The following is an 8,282-nucleotide window of genomic DNA, read 5'->3' as shown; positions in this document are numbered from 1 at the left end:
ACACATCTATTGTACAAAACTTGTTAAGAGAATGAGTTCCACACTTCCTTGTGAATATAGGGACCTCTCTAAAGATGAGGTCCCAATAGGTATATGAACATATTACTTTGTATCCTTTTCAACCACAAGCAATGCTAGACTTTCAAACTCACAAAAGTCCACACAAAAGTTTTGGCAAGAGTTCAAAATATAATCAAGATTACAAATCAGGGTTAAAAATATCATTTGCAATTGCATAATAAGTTGACTCCATGCCATTCTGAATAAGAAAGTCTAGGATTCTTTCTCCATGCCATTTTGAAGAAGAAAGTCTAGGAGTCTTTCTCCATGCCATTAGAAGAATCAAGTCTAGGAGTCTTTCTAAGGGAGTAACCTCTGAGATTTGAGATAATCTAGGAACCCCCAATGGTTCCTTACCTTTTCTTGGAGATTTCTTAGGCATTCCCACACTTGCTACTAAGCATGGAGAAGAAGTTGAAGGAATTTCAAGAGCCTTAGATGCTACAACACAAATTGAACCCCTTGACCCTGTAGACAATCTTCTTCTTTTTCTCTTCTGTGTTTGCGTATCTAGGGAACCTTGAACAATTTTGGGATCAAACATCTCGAGATTGAAGATATAGTGTGAAGAATGGACTATACATTGGACACCAACACATTGTCAATCCACATGTTGGGGAGTGTTGGAGGGGAAAGCAAATCAACGTGGATCCTTTATTTCCAATGGCAACACTAGAAGGGTTAAGGGTGTACCTACACCATGCTTCAAGGGCTAAAGAAAATTCAAGGATAAGAAAAGTTAGCACATGTTCTAGCTCTATCCATCTAGTACAATTCACTCATGATTATGATTGATAAGTATATTCAAATCTTATGTGGACAAGCACCATTACTGTGGAAGGTAGCCAAGGGATTATGGTTAATTGCAAAGGAGACATCTAAACATGTTTTTTGAGGATTTATTTTGAAGGGTATGGAGCATAGGGCATCAAATGTTTAGGAAACTCCTTGCAATGTATGAGTAGAGGAGATGGTCATGTTATGAGGTGTAGTGAGAGAAATTAAGCAAGGCAAATAATGAGTGCATTGATAGTGTGCATTGTTTGCAAGGGGAAATTGACCATGAGACTACAGTCATGACTACGGTCATCCATAGTGAAACTATGATAATTGCAACATTGGAATTTGAAAAGATAGGGATTATCTTTGTTTTGAGCATATGTGAGTTTCCAAGGTGCTCTTACCCAATTTTTTCTCTATGGGGATTGGAGAAGGAGATCTACATGCCTTTTTTAATCTATATATTGTGTTCATTAGGGTTCATTGATACATCAATTTATGCATCAAGTAGCTTTGCCAAAGTTAGAGATCACCTAGACATTGTCAAGGCATCACAATGTACCCTCTATGAGTGGTGTTTAGGTGATGGTTTGTATTTGGAAGTGAATTTTGGGTTCAAGGTTGTGACAATGTATTCCACATATTGGTCTTCTTGGACTTGCTAATTGATTTTGAAGGAAAGTCCTACACTATATTGTTTTGTGTTTTATTTAAATACTATTAGTGTCTGGATGTGAGTTTTGACGGTAGGATAGTCTCTTCTTAATTTTGGCAATGCCCTCTTTTTAATAAAATGATAGTATGAGAATGGTGACTATTGCATCAAATCTCATTTGTATGTGGTGTTTGGATGTGAGTTCTAGCTTGGTAGACCACAATAGTATGTTCCTAATTTTTGGGCATGATAGGGTCCTCCTAATTGTGGGTCAAATATTTGTTAGTTTAGGTTGGTGTGCTTAGTTTTGGTAGGCACAAGAGCAAATGCATTCTTCTTTATAAAAGCATAGTATAAAAATGTCTATATTGCATAAATTCATGTACATGCTTGGTTTCTTATGTTGCTTGCTCCAACTTTGTTTGGTTTATAGAAATCTTCATGGCAATGAAATAAACAAAACATCTACTTTGATTGCTTGATAAGCATAAAGAAATGGCATGTTATGCACACAAGTATGACTATAATTTATTCTTAAATTGTCTCCATCCCTTAATATAGATGAGCCACTCACTTCACAAGATGCATTCAAGAATTGTTCTTTGGATTCTCCCCCTATTGGCACCCTTTGCTAAAAGTATTCTACCACCTAAAAGTGGACAAACCATAAGTCACTAATCTTTCTTGACCCCCCCTAGTGTGAAATTGATGTGGTTAGGAGGTTGGTTATGTGAAGCACCTTTTTTTCACAATAGGATAGCAACTTCTTTGACTAGCAACAAGGTTTAGCACAAGGTAATGATGTTTATATCAATTCCAAGTGAAGCACCTTTTTTTCACAATAGAATAGCGACTTCTTTGACTAGCAACAAAGTATTTGCTCACAAAGTGAGCAAGCCACTTTTCTCAATGCCATGGTCTAGGATCATTGCATGCCATAGCATGCAAGAGGACCACTAGTATTTGTAATAACCTAGCATTAACACATCAGAGGCTTCCATCTTGCTCATGTAAAATGGCACTCTTCATTAAAGGATATTGTCTACTTTAAAATCAATTGTTTGGTAGTAAGAATACTATCAAATGTGTACACATTAGTGATTTAGAGCAAAGGTCCCCCTTTGGATGCGCCTTATCTTAAGGAGGGCTAAAACATTTTGGCTCGGAGGGAGATGTTGCCATGTGGATGTTCACATGCATCTAATCTTAGGGAGGAAAAAAAACTGTCAATTGTTTTGAAGGGTAAAGAACACATTTGGCAACAAAAATAAGATTTAAACCAAAGATGGTATTCAATGGCAATTCAAATTTGGTTTGATTATCTTCCTTATGTGTTAAGTCTTGATTCTTCAGTGTCCTTGCACATTATAAGGTTCATCATCCCCATGCTCATGCAATCAAGCAAGATTTGAAATTGTAACTTGAAAATGCCACCCCTTACAAATTCTTTTATAATAGAGAACTCCAATTGTTAAACCCTCCAATTTAATCATTAAGATAAAGGAAATGCCACAACCCACCTTATAATATAAGTTACGGCCCATCTACACATTTGAGAGGTGTAGCTTCCGTACATAAGATTGCATGGGCAAAGTTCGGGTGACTATGCTAGGCATGTGGAATAGCATGGCTTTATATAGATTTTAAGAGCCTCTTTGGCATGCTGGAAGCAAGTGTTGAAGCCATGAATGGGATGAAAGAACCAACATTAACTTACTCAAGCCTCAAGGTAGTTTCTATGATGTCCTACAATAGGAGCTAGGAGGGGGAGTTGTCCTTCTTCAAAAGAATATTTGTGTTGTACCACAATCTAGAGCAACCTTTTAGACCATTGCCCCACATGAAAATTTCTATATCAACAATAGATGCGGCTACCAAATGGACAATGTGCCACTCATGAGTGAGAGGATATAATAGAGAGAGTGTATGAGAGAGAAACCTTTCCCAATGTTTGAGACTAATGCATCACAAATTCATCAAAGGCATGTCTTGGGCATTCTAAACATTCCTCCATTATCACCACACACACAAAGAGATGCACTACGCACGTATGTGTTTGGAGAGAGAGAGAGGATGTGCGCTAATCTATAGAGTGAGGGGAGGGGAACTTCAATGCATCAACTTGTGCTAATTTTCTTAATAGGGGTGAGCAATAGGACCTAGGTAGATCTCTTAAAGAGAGAGAGATAACGCCCTCTCTCTCTCTCTCTCTCTCTCTCTCTCTCTCTCTCTCTCTCTCTCTCTCTCTCTCTCTCTCTCTCTCTCTCTCTCTCTCTCTCTCTCTCTCTCTCTCTCTCTCTCTCTCTCTCTCTCTCTCTCTCTCTCTCTCTCTCTCTCTCTCTCTCTCTCTCTCTCTCTCTCTCTCTCTCTCTCTCTCTCTCTCTCTCTCTCTCTCTCACACACACACACACACACACAACACATCATTGCTACCAAACTACCATTATTTCTACAAGTACAAACACATCGTGTAGTTTCCACCAAAGTCAACTTGCACATGTCTAACCCTAACAACCAAATATTCCCAAAGACTTTCTTAATGGTCTTGGCACCATGACCCAAACCAATTGAGAGCCAAGCCCATGGGCATGAAACCTCCATTAGCAAGCTTCAATCTAGAAGGAAAAAATTTTGTTTTAAAAGGCTCTCTTGTCAAAATGCTTACATGCTTTAGCGAATCTAAAAGGAAAGCTAGTGAGGGAGATAGCTACAACTAATAAAAATGTTGATGTTGAAACCAAGGAAATGACAACCAGAGTGTAGGAGGATATATATAAGGAAATTGAAACAAGGGAGGAGGGAGATAAACAAGGTATGACATATACTCTTTTCAATTAATGAGGTAACGTTGCAAACAAAGATTGCATTCCATACATGTTTAGGAGACCATGATGTATTGCATGAGCAAACTCAAGAGGAACCAAATGATGAAGACCGCCAAGGATGTTTGGAGACGAGACCAAACTAATCCCAATTTTGGAACAGAAAGGATTCACTTGGATGATACCATGGAGAATCAAAAACAGAATCACACAACTTTGGAATTTAAAAGCATATATGTTAAGACAAAGTGTTAAAATTTTTAAAATGACTCAAGGTGTTCATCCTTGGAGATATGGATGGACACTAGTAGCATTATTCATAGTGGTTACGAAGTGACTTAGTGCGAATGCACTAAGGACACTTTGGGATTAGAGCATTGGATTCCTATTTATAGACTCAATGCCCTATTGTGCACATCATTGTGTGATCACCACTCTTGGACTCTTGATGCAACTATACACTGGGATGATTTGGGCTGGTGGTATGGGACACTAACCCTTGGAATGTGGTTGTGAAACAAAGTACTGCTAGCTCCCAAGTTTGGGGTTGCCCATTTGGCTCTATGGATGGGAGGTAAGTTTGATGTCTAATCCCTTATATTTGTGAATATTGCTAGTGTCATGTCTCATGTGCACGTTGGATCCTTAGAGGAATGTTTCACTTATGAGAGCCATAAGCTCATCAATGTCCAAATAGAAGGAATTGTTGATGATCATACATGCGCTTAAAATATGGCCTCATTATTTGTAGGTGCTCGGTTTATTTATTTGGACTAACCACAATTCATTAAAGTACCTTTGTGATCAGCCCAATCTCCATGGCCTCAAGGCGACGTGGGCGGAGCTTATGTAGAAATTTGACTTCAAGATTCTTTATAGAAAGGATGCAACTTACATGGTTGTCGATACCCTCACTCAAATACCCAAAATTAATGCCTCATCCCTCTTCTCTGAAATTTCAACTAATTTCTATCTTTCTCTCATGGGGTGTTGCCAGAATTATCTTAACTTTACTAAGATCTAGCAACTAGTTTGAGAGGGATCTAATGGCCTATGAAGCTTTGGTAGTCTCGATACTCGAAAGCTAGCTATATTGAGAGAAAGATGGTGGAAAAGCATTCCATTCGTAATGCATTAATTTTTAAACAAGGAAAAGTTTTTGTGCCCAATGATTAGGATTTTTGCAAGAAAATTTTGTAGAATGTCATGATGCACCGCTCCCCTATGACATCTAAATATGCCCCACCCAAGGGACAATCACCATACATAGCTCTAGATATATACAAGAGCTGGATGTGCCAGAGTTATAGATGGAGAGGACCTTTCAAGACATGGGAGAAATCACAAAGTATGGGAAATATATTGTGGAGATGGGCATGACACATTGACTAACCATCCTCACAAGCCTAGCTAGATACCCCCCCTATCAAGTACCTTCACATCTTACTCCCACTAGCATGGCACCAACATGGTAGATTATATACTTGCTCCACAATGCTCGTATCCCATATTCAGAACCTCTCACACTCACCGTGTTTGCTCAAAGTTGCATTGCATCATCCTTATCTACCCTTCACTATAGATCCTTAATTTACTTATGTGCAGGACCAACATGCATCCCAACAACATTGAGGTATTTCTTCTCCCAAGAGACAAAGGATATCTCAATGAGGCAGAAATCCTCAGATTGTTACAAGATGTGAATACCAACATTCCACTATAAGAGCTCACCCAGTAGTTCAATGAAGCTCTACACACATTAACAACATGTGCAACTTTTCCACACTCACGTCCTACACAAAAATCCTCTGCCAAGCTTATATCTCAAAACAATTGGTATGATGCGTACTGTGAAACTAAAGCTATTCTACAAAGACAGGTAGCATTGGTATCCACTACTCAAGCAACATAGTTACTCACATCTTATATGGTAGAAGAACAGAGCATTCCTAGCCTATACTTGTACCAATTGCTCTTAAAGTCTGGATTCTAAAGAGGCTTGGTGGCTTTTTAGAGAGCATTGCCTAGCCACATCCATTACATCCCCCAATACATGGGAGTAATGTGCCACTAGTCTCTATAAAGTAGCAAGTCAACCTCCTCTCCTTGATCCACCCAAGCCTTATGCAAAGGCCACCACCTTCTTTATAATGTAAAGTCCATGACGCTATTAACAAACTCAACATAGGCAAGGCACAGGATCATGACGAATTAGTAGCTTAGCACACCCGATTCACACTAGTGACTTGGTGGTTGGGTTCCTAACTTGCATTATTTAGTTGAGCCATGTGTGAAGGCCTCCTAAATAGCTAGAGCACAAACACTATTGTGCCTATCCTCACGTCCAGGGATCCTACTCTACTTAGTAACTATTAGAGTATTATGGTTGGACATACATTGGCCAAGTTATAGGCCTCCATTCTTGAGCAAGAGTTGAGCAAGTGAGTGGACATAAGGGGGGTCTCAAACCACAGAGACAAGTTGGCTTTAGAAGAGACTTATTTACATTGGATCACATATTTGCACTCAAAGCAATCATTGAGGAGGGCAGAGCTCATGGTCATTGGATCTACTATTGCTTTGTAGATTTCTACAAAGCCTTTGACATAGTATCAAGAGATAAACTGATACACAAACTGCATGCTATGGGAGTGCCTAAGGAACTCAATTCAAGATTTATTGCATTGTATAGAGGATTGTTGGTGGCAAAGTGTGGATACTTGAGGGCCTTTCAACACATATTCACTCCACCCTTGGGGTGAATCAAGGATGCCCCCCTTTGTTCCATGTCATTTGGCCTATAAATTGATGGGACTATTGATTACCTATCTTAGGAAGAAGGCAGAGGAGCTCCACTAGGTGGCACTTGAATACCTCTCCTATTATCTCCAAACAACATCATATTATAGTTGATTCTCCACAATGACTTTAGAAACATTTGGATACACACTACTCTTACGCATTGAGCAATGGGCTCTTGGTGAATCTTGGCAAAACCAAGGTGATGATGTTTAACACTATACCACAATGGATCAGGAGATTAGCATCTAAACTCACATATGGGCAAGAGGAGTCGAAGTATGTGGATTCTTATACATATCTGAGAGAACTATTTACAAGTCCCACGTACCTTGTAAGAGAGTCAACAAACACCAAATTGACCCAAGGATACACAACACTAGGTGGTTTGAAAAGAATGCACTCACATGTGCAGTTTTAAGAACCCCACACTAAGATGTGGCTCTTTGATACATTGATCATGTCTGAATTATGGAGTAAGGCCCCAGTCTTGATCATTGCAACCAATTAGGTTGCACTTATGATGTATGGAGATTGATTAAGAGACCACTTGTACCCATGATTTCCAAGATTGTCAAATGTAAAGCCAACCCACATGAGATCATTAGAGCTAAGCCAGCGACTAGACATATTGTAGTAGGCCCCCACCCAATCAATAACACATATACACAACTTATGGAATCTACCTAGATATAGATACACACAACAAGCTCTTAATTCCTCTCAACAACTTGCCAATGAGTATGATACTTCATGTTGGTATGTACAAATGTAAATGTGAGTTACGCAGCTTTAGCATGAACAAGCTACTCCCCTTTTAAGTTTCCATTGATGCACCATTTCTTACCTTGAACTGTTCAAAGATTGATAAGGTTATTAAAATGGATCTTGCCTAGCTAGACACCAAGAGGACATGGTTGGCATCAATATAAGAACTAAGAATAAAGAGGGCTTTCTCTAGAGAGCATTTCTCCATGCTATAGATAGTAGATATATTGTCCATCCCAAATTTATGGACACCCACTTCTCACATGGGATTAGGTGTGTTATTAATCAACTGTGTACCAACAAATGCAAATCCATACCACCAAAGCCACATATGCTAGATTCCTTAGCTAAAGCCAAAGATAAAGAAGCACAATATTTGCCATTGTCAAACATACAAT

The sequence above is a fragment of the Lygodium microphyllum genome, chromosome 30 (assembly GCF_053477565.2).
Source record: "Lygodium microphyllum isolate KBCC chromosome 30, Lygodium_microphyllum_v1.1.10, whole genome shotgun sequence".
NCBI lineage: Eukaryota > Viridiplantae > Streptophyta > Polypodiopsida > Schizaeales > Lygodiaceae > Lygodium > Lygodium microphyllum.
This window is presented reverse-complemented; position numbering follows the sequence as displayed.